Source organism: Saccopteryx leptura, chromosome 1 (genome assembly GCF_036850995.1).
Source record: "Saccopteryx leptura isolate mSacLep1 chromosome 1, mSacLep1_pri_phased_curated, whole genome shotgun sequence".
Taxonomy (NCBI): Eukaryota; Metazoa; Chordata; class Mammalia; order Chiroptera; family Emballonuridae; genus Saccopteryx; species Saccopteryx leptura.
In genome coordinates, this window is record NC_089503.1 from 351935496 (window position 1) to 351949765 (window position 14270).

At 37.7% G+C, this 14270-nt stretch overlaps 1 protein-coding gene across 3 annotated transcripts in view; it reads right to left on the minus strand.

Moving 5' to 3' along the window:
• Positions 1 to 14270, minus strand: part of KCNQ5 (potassium voltage-gated channel subfamily Q member 5) — a 592119-nt gene that overhangs the window by 182908 nt on the left and 394941 nt on the right. The window lies entirely within an intron of this gene.

The following is a 14270-nucleotide window of genomic DNA, read 5'->3' on the forward strand; positions in this document are numbered from 1 at the left end:
TGAATATTTGGTAGAATTCACTTGTGAAGCCATCAGACGCAGGACTTTTCTTTGTCAGGAGTTTTTTGATAACTGTTTCGATCTCATTTGTTATAATCAGTCTGTTTAGGTTTTCTGATTCTTCCAGATTGATTTTTGGAAGATTGTATGTTTCAAGGAATTTGTCCATTTCATCTAGGTTGTCTAGTTTTTTGGCATACAGTTCTTCATAGTATTTTCTTACAATATTTTGTATTTCTGTTGTGTCAGTTGTTATTTCTCCACTCTCATTTCTAACTTTATTTATTTGAGTCCTCTCTCTATTTTTCTTGGTGAGTCTGGTTAAAGGTTCATCAATCTTGTTTACCTTTTCAAAGAACCAGCTCCTGGTTTCATTGATTCTCTGTATTGTTTCTTTAGCCTCTATGTCATTTATTTCTTCTCTGATCTTTTTTATTTCCTTCCTTCTACTAATCCTGGGCTTTAGTTGCTGTTCTTTCTCTAGTTCTTTTAGGTGCAGTGTCAAGTTGTTTGAGCATTTTCTAGCTTCTTAAGGTATGCCTGTAATGCTATAAACTTCCCTCTCAGGATTGCTTTTGCTGTGTTCCATAAATTTTGAGTTGATGTATACTCATTATCATTCACTTCTAGGAATTTTTAAATTTCTTCTTTGATCTCATTGTTAACCCATTTGTTATTTAATAACATGCTATTTAGTTTCCAAGTGTTTGAGTATTTTTTAGTTTTTCTGTTGTGGTTGATATCTAGTTTCATGCCATTGTGATCAGAGAAAATGCTTGATACAATTTCAATCTTCTTAAATTTGTTGAGCCTGATTTGGCGGTGGCACAGTCAATAGAGTGTTGGACTGGAATGTGGAGGACCCAGGTTTGAGACTCTGAGGTCACCAGCTTGAGCATGGGCTCATCTGGTTTGAGCAAAGCTCACCAGCTTGAACCCAAGGTCGCTGGCTCAAGCAAGGGGTTATTCGGTCTGCTGTAGACCCACAGTAAAGGCACACATGAGAAAACAATCAATGAACAACTAAGGTGTTGCAACAAAAAACTAATGATTGATGCTTCTCATCTCTCTTTGTTCCTGTCTGTCCCTATCTATCCCTCTCTCTGACTCTCTCTCTGTCTCTAAAAAAAAAATGTTGAGACTGCTTTTATGCCTTAACATGTGTGCTATCCTAGAGAATGTACCATGAGCACTTGAAAAGAATGTATATTCTGCTGCTTTAGGGTAAAAGGTTCTGAAGATATCTATTAAATCGAGTTGATCTAGTGTGTCCTTTAAGTCTGCTGTTTCTTTGTTAATTTTTTTTTTTGAGGATCTATCTAGTGATGTTTGGGGTATTGAAATCACCTACTATTATAGTATTGCTGTTGATCTCACCTTTTATATTCATCAAAGTCTGCTTTATATATTTAGGTGCTCCTATATTAGGTGCGTAGTTATTTATAATGCTTATATCTTCCTGTTGGATTGCTCCCTTTATCATTATGTAGTTTCCTTCTTTATCTCTTACTATAGCCTTTGTTTTAAAGTCTATTTTGTCCAAGTATTGCTACCCTAGCTTTTTTTTCATTTCCATTTGCATGAAATATTTTTTCCATCCTTTTACCTTCAGTTTATGTGCATCTTTTGTTTTAAGGTGTGACTTTTGTAGACAGCATATGTAAGGGTCCTGTTTTCTTATCCATGCAGCTACCCTATGTTTTTTGATTGGATCTTTTAACCCGTTTACATTTAAGGTTATTATTGATATGTAGTGTTTATTGCCATTTTATTCTTTAAAGCTGTATTCCTCTTTTGCTATATTCTTTTCCCCCTTTGATCAGTTTACAACAGGCCCCTTAGCATTTCTTGCAGCATTGGTTTGGTTGTAGTGAATTCCTTGAGTGTTTTTTTTGTCTGGAAAGCTTTTTATTTCTCCTTCATTTTATACAATAGCTTTGCTGAATAAAGTAGTCTTGGTTGTAGGTTCTTTTTTTTATTATTTTTTAATGTTTATCTTATTGATTTTTTTAATAAATAAATTTTTATTAATTTTAATGGGGTGACATCAATAAATCAGGGTACATATATTCAAAGAAAACATGTCCAGGTTATCTTGTCATTCAATTATGTTGCATACCCATCACCCAAAATCAGATTGTCCTCCATCACCTTCTATCTAGTTTTCCTTGTACCCTTCTCTCTCTCCCTTCTTCCCTCCTTCCCTCTCCCTACCCCCTGTAACCACCACCCTCTTGTCCATGTCTCTTAGTCTCGTTTTTATGTCCCACCAATGTGTGGAATCCTGCAGTTCTTGTTTTTTTCTGATTTACTTATTTCACTTCGTAGGTTGTAGGTTCTTGTTCTGCATTACTTTGAATATTTCTTGCCATTTCCTTCTGGTCTGAAGTGTTTCTGTTGAGAAGTCAGATGCCATCCTTATGGGGCTCCTTTGTAGGTGATAGCCTTTTTTTCTCTAGCAGCTTTTAATATTTTCTCTTTATCACTTAGCTTTGGTATTTTAATTATGTTGTATCTTGGTGTAGAATTCTTTGTGTTTCTCTTTAATGGAGTTCTCTGTGCTTCTTGAACATGTGCGACTTTTTCTGCCTCAATTTAGGGAAGTTTTCAGCTATGATTTTTATTGAACAAAGTTTCTATCCCTTGTTCTTTCTCTTCGTCTTTAGGAACCCCTATGATGTGGATGTTATTTCTCTTTATGTGGTCACAGAGCTCTCTTAGAATTTCCTCAGACTTTTTGAGTCTCTTTACTTTTTTCTGCTCTGCTTCCATGCCTTCATTTATCTTGTCTTCTAACTTGCTGATTCAATCCTCAGCTTCATCCATTCTGCTTTTAATTTCTTCCATTCTGGTCTTTAATTTTGATATTGTATTTGTCATTTCTGACTGATTCTTTTTTATTATTTCAATTTTCTTTTTTATATTTGCTATATGTTTATTTAGGTATTCGTAATGACCATCTATTGTTATTCTAAGCCATCGGTTCTCAACCTGTGGGTCGTGACCCCAGCGGGGTCGCCTAAAGCCATCGGAAAATACATAATGCATATCAGGTATTTACATTCCGAATCATAACTGTAGCAAAATTACAGTTATGAAGTAGCACCAAAATTATTTTTTGGTTTGGGGTCACTGCAACATGAGGAACTGTATTGCGGGGTCACAGCATTATAAAGGTTGAGAACCACTGTTCTAAGCTCTTTGAACATCCTAACAATCATTATTTTAAACTCTGCATCCTATAATTTGGTTATATCTGACTCATTCAGGTCCTTTTCTAGGGATTTCTCTTGATTCATTTGGGTTGCATTTTTCTGCCTGCCCATTTTTCTGTGTATAAGAAGGGTTTGGCCACTGGAGTTCAATGGGTGTTGCCTCTGTGTTCCCTAAGTGTGATCTGTCTACAGCCCTGCCACCCTCTCTACTGCTGCCTAGAGTGTTTGGGTATGGTCATTGCCGACTGGCCTGTTGCAGCTGTCACTGCAGTTTTCGCCTCTCCTCCACGGGAGAGGCTGTGTTCACTTGCCGGGCTCTACAAGCCTCAGCTAGTCTTGGCCTTCGCCCTGCCCCCACGGGTGAGGTTGCACTGCAAGCATGGGCCACAAGACTCTGCACCAAAGCAGGAGTGAGCACCTTTGCACTGCTGCGGATCTCCGCCTTTTCCCAGGCTTTTACCTCACCCCCACAGGTGGAGCTGGTTCGCGCATAGGGCTGCAAGCTTCGGCTCCAGAGGTCAGGTGAGGTTGCGCATTGGAGTGTCCTTGCTCAGCGGCGGATCTCTGCCTGTTCCTGGGCTCCTGCCCTTCCACTGCAGCCAGCCAGACTGCTTTTGCACATCCCCTCCACCCCCACTGGGCTAGACTGAGCTCATGCCGGGCCTCAGGCATGGCCAGCCCAGTTTCTGCCCCACCGAGGGAACCACGCTTTTGCTTCTGGCTGCCTCCCGCCCTCCAGCAAGCCCTCAGCAGTGTGGGTGGGGGCGCTGCAGGTCAGACCCTAACACTCCATACTGTAGTCCTGAAAGCTCCCTCCTTCTAAATGGCTCTGCTCTGACTGCCGTGGGAGAGCTTGTTCGTCTGGTGTCCTGCTTCCCTTTGCTCTGGTATTGCTGGTTTCAGGGGAAATATTCTCTTCAGATTTGGGGAGTGACTCAGCCCAGGGGTTAAGGGTGGCTGTCCCTGAAAGTGTTTCTCTCTGTGCCTCCTAGATTACACTCTTTTCCTGCTACTCCAGTCCTCTCTTCTCTTCCTGACCCCTGGAACCCCGGGTGGGTGGTTGTGAAAAAGGTTTTCTGTGCGGTCCCTCTAAGAAGAATCCTGGGTCTGAGAAAACTGTCTCTTTCTCACAAACAGTATCCTGACTTGTTTCCAGCTAAATACTGTCCATACGCCTCTTCTAGGCTCTGGGGCTGCAGGCTGGGGCTTTTTCCTGGGGCCCAGGTTCCTCCCCTCTCTGCTAAACCCTTTTCTCACCATGCGAGTCTCTCAGGGCTGCCCTTCGCTGCCGGGAGTTGGGCAGCCCTCTCCGCATTTCTGCTTTTCCTACCAGTCTCAATGTGGCCTCTTCAGTGTTTCTTGGTTGAAGAGTCCTCATAGTTTAGTTCAAAGTTGGTTTTTCCAGATGATGGTTCTTAAAATTAAGTTGTAACCCACTTTGGTTCTGGGAGTTGGAAGTTGGTACGACCGCCTACTCCATTGCCATCTTGCTGCTCCCCCCCCCCCCCCAGCAAAGTGAAACTTTTAGACAGCCTAAAATAAGAGGCCATAGACAAGGAATAGAGTATCCATCACATTTTTTTCTTGTGGCTACTGTTCACAAAATCCTCCTCTCTAAACCCCGAGCAGTATCTTTAAAATGGATAACAGATAAGCCTGTTTGGATTGAACAGTGACCATTAACTAAAGAAGAATTGGAGACTCTTCAAGAATTAGTATTAGAGCAATTAGAAAAAGGACATATAGAGGAATCATTTATCCCATGGAATTCTCCAGTGTTTGTGTTTAAGAAGAAATTGGGAAAGTGGAGATTTTTGACAGATTTACACACAGTAAATCCAGTAATTCAACCTATGGGAGCTTTACAATTAGGGTTACCAAACCCATCTTTAATACCTAAGGAATGGCCATTAATAGTGATTGATTTAAAAGATTGTTTTTTCACTATACCTTTGGCACAAGAAGATCAAGAAAAATTTGCCTTTTCTGTACCTTCCCTTAATGCTAAAGAGCCAATGAAAAGATTTCAGTGGAAGGTGTTGCCACAAGGCATGCTTAACAGCCCTACTATTTGTCAAAACCTTGTAGCTAATGCCCTGGAACCTGTTTGGTCACAATTCCCTCAGTGCTACATCATCCATTATATGGATGATATTCTTGTAGCAGCAAGAAACCAAGAAGAATTAACTAAAGTCTATGCTGCTTTAGAGAAACAGGTGCAAATTGTTGGCTTAAAAATAGCATCTGAATAGATTTAAGACTGTCCCGGTCTCACTATCATAGGCTGCACTACAATACGACCCCAAAAAGTACAAATACGATACGCAAATAGCATTAAGACCTTAAATGATTTACAAAAATTATTAGGAGATATTAATTGGCTTCGCCCAAAAGTGAGAATTATGACACATGAGCTCTCTTCTTTCTCTTTTGCATGGAGACCCTTGTATGATTGAAACAGCTTTGTTAAAACCTTCTTTACCACAACCTCTTATTAATCATTTTACTCAATTACAGCACACTGTCCAACAATGCTGCTTCCTTTTCTATATCACTCATTCGTTCACTTACTAATCTTCCAGGACTCTTAGCTGCATGCAATGCTATAGCTGCCCATCCCTACACTTTGGACTTCATCCACTGAAAAAATGCATTGGGAAGATTGTCGCAGGCCTAATAGTATCTTGGTACTTACTGGTTCCTGTGGAATTGTGATTAACTGGGCACCTAAGGGGTATGTGGTTTGAGACTGTAGCAAGGAGAGTAAGACCTGCAATTCCCGTGAAGCTTTACAATGGAGTGTGTCTAATTACAACCGTACTACTATTCTGATGGTCTGCAATCCTTTAGTCCTATTTCTTGGATAAAACAATGGGGTTCTGGATTATTGGGAGGTCTCATTGGGATATGTATTATTTTAATATATTTTTCTTTAGTCCTCAGATGTTCGTAACAAACCCTCTGACAATTGGTGCAGAAGGAGGCTTCTAAAAACTGCTTACGTGGCTATACAAAAACAAAAAGGGGGATATGTAGGAAAATGCTGAGAGATTAAACTGAAGCCTTGAGACAAGTCTTTGGTGTGGATTTTGGAATGCCAAATCCTGTGGGGGCAGAATGCTGCTCCAGGAAGCACTACTATGATTGTTTATAGGAAGCAGCTGATCCCAATAGCCATTATCTTACATGCCTGGGGGGCATCGGTTGGTCCTTTTTTTTTCTTTGCACCTGAATCCATTGTAAACTAACTTGACCCAGTCTCTGCTAATTTGCTTGATGAGCAAAGACATGAATAAATACAATGAGAGATCTCGTATTTATTCTGCAGAGATCTGGGTTCTCAGTCCCAGAGGCGGGGAGTCCCCTGTACCCATCTTTATGTTGTATCTTGTGTGTTTTTTCTTAAGTCCTGCAGCACCTTCCTTTTGTGAACACCCATTGCTGAGCTGGTCTCTGCACGATGTGTTCATTAATGATATCAGAAATTGTTTTGTTTTGGCTTTATTATACATCTATAATATATTATAGTTGGGTGGTTATAATACCAGACCCTCTGTTTTTAATCCAGCACATTTTCTCACATATAGAAAGCATGCCAAGCCCTATGATGCCCATAACTATGCCTGTATCCTGTCAAGATCTAATGGCAGGTACTCTTTTCTACCCCTGCCCCTAACTCCTATTGTGCCAGAAAGTATTCCATATGAGGGCTTCATTTCAGACTGTGTGAAAAAACCCTCAAAAATCTTCAGTCACTGAGCAAGCAGCAATAAGAGACGAGAGCTCAGCCAAGTGGAAAGTTGTCTTTAGGCCTAGATCTGCAGGCTGTGGGAAGTTCTTGCTCTAAGACTTGTGCTTATGTGATAGGACACAGAGTATGAAAACCACTTTGTACAGATTCTGTCTCCTGTTTTCTGAAATTTTCATCTTATTTCAATAAAAAAGAATAAAGTTCTATTGAACCAGAGAAGGTTCATCCTAATCTGACAGATTTAGAATGAGTGGAGAATAGCAAGTGTGAGAAAACTATTTTCTCTCTTTTTTTTCTTTACCCAGATTTTTTGCAGTATAATTGACAAATAAAAATTGTATATATTTGAGGTGTACAACATAATGTTTTTATATATATATATACATTGTGAAATGATGATTATAATCAAGCTAATTAACATATCCATCACCTCACAGTTAACATTTTTTTGTGTGTGAGTGATGAGAACACTTAAAATCTACGTTCTTAGCAAATTTTAGTATACAGTACATTATTAATTATAATCACCATGTTGTACATTAGAAATCTAGAACTTATTCATCTTGTAAAACTGAAATCTACATAACTGAAATAGTAATATTTTCCCATTTCCTCCAATACTAACCCTTGGTAAGTACCACTTTCCCTTGTTTTTATGAATTTAGATATTTTAGATTCTATATAATTGAGATCATGTTGTAGTTGTCTTTCTCTGTCTGGCATATTTCACTTAGTATAATCCATGTTATTGCAAATGGGAAGATTTCTTTCTCTCTTTTTATTGATTTTAATTTGTTTACATAGATTCTAGTGTTGCCCCAAATGCATCCCCCTCCCCCGTATTCCCCTCAACATCTCCCTTAACCCCCTCCCTATAGTGCCCTCCCCCCTTCCCTTCAGGTTTACCCCATCCTATCATCCCCTTTCCCTCTGTCCTCTTTTCCTCTGGTCCCTTTGATCTCTCCTCTGTCTCAATTCCATTCCGCAGTTCACATTGTTCATTGGATTCCTCAAATGAGTGAGGTCATATGATATTTTTCTTCTTCTGCCTGGCTTATTTTACTTAACATAATAGTTTCCAGGTCCATCCATGTTGTCGTAAAAGGTAAAGTTTCCTTCTTTTTCATGCCCATTGTATATATATACCACTGCTTTTTAATCTACTTGTCCACTGACGGACACTGGGTTGTTTGATTTCTTTCTCTTTTAAGGTTGAAAAATGATCTGCTGTACTCATATACCACATTTTTTAACCCATTCATCCTTTGATGGATGCTTAGGTTGTTTTTATATCTTGGATATTGTGAATAGTGCTGCAGTAGACAGGAGAATGCAGATATCTTTTCAAGATCTTGACTTCATTTTCTTTGGATATATGCCCAGAAGTGGTATTGCTGGGTATTATGGTAGTTCTATTTTTAATTTTTTGAGGAACCTCCAAACTATTTTCCATAGTAGTTGCACTAGTTTACATTCCTACCAAAAATGTATAAGGCTTCCCTTTTCTCCACACCCTCAACAGAACTTATCTTTTGTCTTTGATAATAGACATTTTAACATGTGAGAGATGATGTATTATTGTGGTTTTGATTTTCATTTCTTTGATGATTAGTGATGTTGAGCATCTTTTCATATTTCTGTTGGCTGTCTGTATGTCTTCTTTTGAGACATATCTATCCAGGTTCTTTGCCCATTTTTAAATAAAGTTATTTCTTTTTTTTTGAGTTATAAAAGTTTCTTATACATATTGAATATTATCTCTTTATCAGGTGTTTTCTTCTATTCTGGAGGTTGTCTTTTCATTCTGTTGATAATATCCTTTGCTGTGCATAGGCTTTTTAGTTTGATATGTCCCATTTGTCTATTTTTATTTTTGTTGCCTGTGCTTTTGGGATCTTATTCAAAAAATCATTGCCCAGACCAATGTTAAGAAGCTCTTTCCTTATGTTTTCTTCTACAGTTTAAGGCCTTATATTTAAGCCTTTAATCCATTTTGAGTTGATTTTTTTATGTGGTATTGGATAAGTGTCTAATTTCATTCTTCTGTATGTTGATATCAAGTTTTTAAATTTATGGTGAGAACTTTCAGCAAGTTAGAAATATAGGTTTATTATCTCAAATTCATAAATAACATATACAAAAATAACTAATGTCATTACTAATGGCAAAAGTCTAAAAGCTTTTCTTTAAAATCAAACAAAACAAGGTGTTACCATCATCACTCATATTCAACAGAATTGAATAATATAGTCACTACAATAAGGCAAGTAAAAGACATAAAAGGCATACACATTGCAAAGACAGACATAAAACAGTCTCTATTTGCAAGTGACATGATTTTCTACAGAGAAAATACAAATACAAGAAATTGCAAAAAACAAAACCAAACCACAAAACCTCTTAGAACTAATAATTAAGTCCAGAACAGTTATAAGATACAAGATTAACATACAAAAATTAATTGAATTTCTGTATATTGATAGCAAGGGTGTGGAAATGAAAATTAAAAGCATGTCATTATTTATAGTTATTTAAAAGAAAACTAACCATTTAGCTATGCACTTAAAACATGGACAAGATATGCATATTGAAAAGAATAAAATGTTGATAAAAGAAGTCATACAAGCCCTAAATGAGTGGAAATACCATGTATATAAATTAGAAGACTCAACATAATAAAGATGTCAACTCTTTCCCAATTAATCTATAGGTTTAAAATATATTTATCAAAATCTCAGCAAGCTTTTTTTTTCTCTGTAGAAATAAACAACCTTATTCTGAAATTAATATAAAAAAATCCCAGGTCATAGAATAGGTAAAATAATCCAAACAAAGAAGAATAAAGTTAAAGAAGTTCAATAAAGAAGAATATAGTAAAAGAAAGTTACTCAATGTTATATTATAGTAAGACTATTATATAGCTCCACTATTTAAGACTGTGGGGTACTGGTGGATGGACAGACACACAGAGAAAAATAGAACAGAACAGAGAATTTGAAAAGAGACACAGGCAAATATGCCCAATTGATTTTTTGATAAAAGTACCAAAGAAATTCAATGAAGGAAGAAATAGCCTTTCAACAAATGATGCTGGGGCAATTGACATCAATAGGCAAAAAATGAACTTCAACCAATACCTAATGCCTTATACAAATATCAATTCAAATGTGTCATGAACTTAAAATTTTGGAGATTTGGAGTAAGACTTGATTTGTTAGACTTGACACCAAAAGCACAAGTATTAAAAGGAAAAATTGATGAATTGGACTTCATCAAAAGCAAAGAGAATGAAAATATACACTATAGTTTGGGAGATAACATTTACAAACAACATATTTGACAAAGGACTAGAATCTAGAATATATAAAAACTCTCAAGGCTCAAGAGAATAACAACCAAACAAATTCAATTAGAAAATGGGCAAAAGACATGAACAACATTTCACTGAAGAGGATATATGGATAGCAAATGAGCACATGAAAAGATATTCAACATCACTGTCCACACAGAAAATGCAAATGAAAATCACAATGAGATAACACTACACATGCATCAAAATGGCTAAAATAAAGAATAGTGACAACATAAAATGCTGGAGAGAATGAAAAGAAACTATCATTCACACAATGCTGGTAGGAATGTAAAATGGTACTGCTCATCTGAAAAACAGGGTTTTTTTTTATAAATAAATTTTTATTAATTTTAATGGGGTGACATCAATAAATCAGGGTACATATATTCAAATAAAACATGTCCAAGTTATCTTGTCATTCAATTGTGTTGCATACCCATCTCCCAAAGTCAGATTGTCCTCCGTCACCTTCTATCTAGTTTTCTTTGTGCCCCTCCCCTTCCCCTTCCCCTCTCCTTCCTTCCCTCCCCCCGTAACCACTACACTCTTATCCATGTCTCTTAGTCTCATTTTTATGTCCCACCAATGTATGGAATTCTGCAGTTCTTGTTTTTTTCTGATTTACTTATTTCACTCCATATAATGTTATCAAGATCCCACCATTTTGTTGTAAATGATCTGATGTCATCATTTCTTATGGCTGAATAGTATACCATGGTGTATATGTGCCACATCTTCTTTATCCAGTCTTCTGGTTTTTTTTGTTGTTGTTTTTTTTTTTTTTTTTTTTTACAGTGATTAAAGCCTTTAAGCAAACTCTTGGCCAATACAGCAAGAATCCATAAAAGAGTAATGTTCTTAACATGTTCACCAAGTCCAAGTTGGCACTATCACCATTCCAAATCCCTGCAAATGCAACCCAATCCCAGTTCAGTCTTTTATCTGAAAAACAGTTTTATAGTTTCTTATAAATATGCAGTTATTATATGATTCAGCAATTTTATTCTTGGGCACCCATACCAGAGAAATAAAACACTTACTGCTTATATAAAATCCTATACATAACTGTTTATAGTGGATTTATTTGTAATGACCAAAAACTGAAAACAGCCCAGGTGTCCTGGCCATGTGAATAAACAAGCTGTGGTGTAGTCCAACCATGGTATACTACTCAACAATAAAAACTTGGATAGATCTTTAGAGAATTATGCTGATTAAAAAAAGCCAATCTTAAAAGGTTATATATCATATTATTCCATTTATATAATATATATATAAATATATATTTTTTGTATTTTTCTGAAGTGAGAAGTGGGGAGGCAGAGAGACAGACTCCCACATGCACCCAACCAGGATCCACTCAGCAATACTCTAAAGCAGCGGCCCCCTGAGGTCATTTATCCGGCCCCCACCGCACTTCCGGAAGGGGCACCTCTTTCACTGGTGGTCAGTGAGAGGAGCACATTGACCATCTCATTAGCCAAAAGCAGGCCCGTAGTTCCCATTGAAATACTGGTCAGTTGGTTGATTTAAATTTACTTGTTCTTTATTGTAAATATTGTATTTGTTCCCGTTTTGTTTTTTTACTTTAAAATAAGATATGTGCAGTATGCATAGGGATTTGTTCATAGTTTTTTTTATAGTCTGGCCCTCCAACGGTCTGAGGGACAGTGAACTGGCCCCCTGTGTAAAAAGTTTGGGGACCCCTGCTCTAAAGGGCAATGCTCTGTCCCTCTGGGGCATTGCTCTGGTGTAATTGGAGCCATTCTAGTGCCTGAGGTGGAGGCCATGGAGCCATCCTCAGTGCCAGGGCCAACTTTGATCCAATGGAGCCTTGGCTGCTGGAGGGAAAGAGAGAGATAGAGAGAAAGGAGAAGGGGAAGGATGGAGAAGCAGATGGGCATTTCTCCTGTGTGCCCTGGCTGGGGAATTGAACCTAGGACTTCCACATGCCAGTCCGATACTCTACCACTGAGCCAACTGGCTAGGGCCTATATTATATTTTTAAAATAAAAAAAAATTAGAAATTCAGAATAGATTAATTGTTCTAGAAGTTGGGGATTGTAGGGTGAGTGGTGGGTTTGTGGGAAAGAGAGGTGGGTGCGGCTTATACAGGGTGATTTGAGAGCTCCTTGTGGTGGTGGAACTATTTTGATTTTTGTGATAGATACATAAGCCTCTACATATAATAAAACTGTAAAATCTAAAACTATACATACAAATGTGTAAAACCAAAACTGGATAAATCTAAAAAGATTTGTAGATGAAGCAATATCAATATTCTTGTTGTGATATTATGTTATAGATATGCAAAATGCTACTGTTTGAAGAAATGGTTAAAGTGTACACAGGATACCTCGTATTACATTGGTACCTTGAGATACGAATTTAATTTGTTCTGTAACTGAGCTCATAAGTGAATCAACTCGTATATCAAACTGCCGATACTGGACCCATGCACCAACGCGCCAACTAGCGGCAGCTTTCTGAATCATGACTCGTATCTCGGAATTTCACTTGGATCTCGAACAAAAATATGGACCAAGTCGCAGCTTGTATCTTAAAAATTCATATGTTGGTCTGTTTGTGTCTCAAGGTACCACTCTACTTCTTACAATGGCATGTGAATCTACAATTATCTCAAAATTTTAATTTAAAAAAGGTATTGCCTATCATCTAACCCAGTGGTCCCCAACCTTTTTTGGGCCATGGACAGGTTTAATGTCAGAAAATATTTTCATGGACTGGCCTTTAGGGGGACGGATAAATGTATCACGTGACTGAGACAAGCGTCAAGAGTGAGTCTTAGACGGATGTAACAGAGGGAATCTGGTCATTTTTTAAAAATAAAACATTGTTCAGACTTAAATATAAATAAAACAGAAATAATGTAAGTTATTTATTCTTTCTTTGCAGACCGGTACCAAATGGCCCATGGACCGGTACTGGTCCACGGTCCGGTGGTTGGGAACCACTGATCTAACCAATAGAGTAGACTCATAGGAGGAATGCGATCCTTTCTAAGTCCAGATGCTAGATCCCTATCAGAGTACTTGATGTACTTGGAGGAATGCTGTAATATAAAGCTGGTGTCACTAACAGTGGTTCTGTCCTCTCTTATGGAAGCTCCAAGAAGCTTGGCTTTGCCAGTCTTCTACAACTAAAAGCGATATTTATTATTATCACTTATTTTATAGGAGTTTTATTATTTCCTCACTTGTCCTCATAGAAATTTGATTAAAGAAAGACAATACTTCCTATTATCTTAAAGACAAAGGAAACACATATAGAAATTTAGAAGCTCAAGAGACAGGGGTAGAGCCCGTCTATGAGAATACTAACTTAGCATTAATCCTCTTTTCTAGATATTAAAGAAGAATATATGTCACACCAGAAAACTGTCACACTATTTCATTGATATGTATCACTGTGACACTGGTGGTTGAGCCAGGTAGGTCCACATTGGATTCTAGCAGACGGTAGAGAAACTGTGGAGCCAGAAAGTGTTGGGCCATTCCTTTTTAATAGAGTCTCATAACAGCGGACGAGAAAACAGGCAGGGGAAAACTGCTTCTCAGGAAAACAAACAGCAAAATCACCCTTCACAGTGGTGGGCAGACAATCCACAATCTGCTATTTGCCCTGAGGGAAAGCACTGGTAGCCTTACGTAGACTACACACACATGGCGCTGACATGTGCTCACGCACTAATCAGACAAAGTGCTAGCGAGCAAAACTAACACACCCATTTTCCCAACAATCACTTTGCTGTATAATTTGAGATTTAAATTCTATTCTTGCAGTTATTTTGTTCTTGAGTTACTCAAAGTGGTTTCAAATGAAGACTGATTTTGGGGGCACAAATTCACAATGCCTAATAGCTCATGTTCTAGTTTTCTCATTAATTAAGAGCATCGCTCATTAAAACACAGTGACCTTTGTCTAATCTACA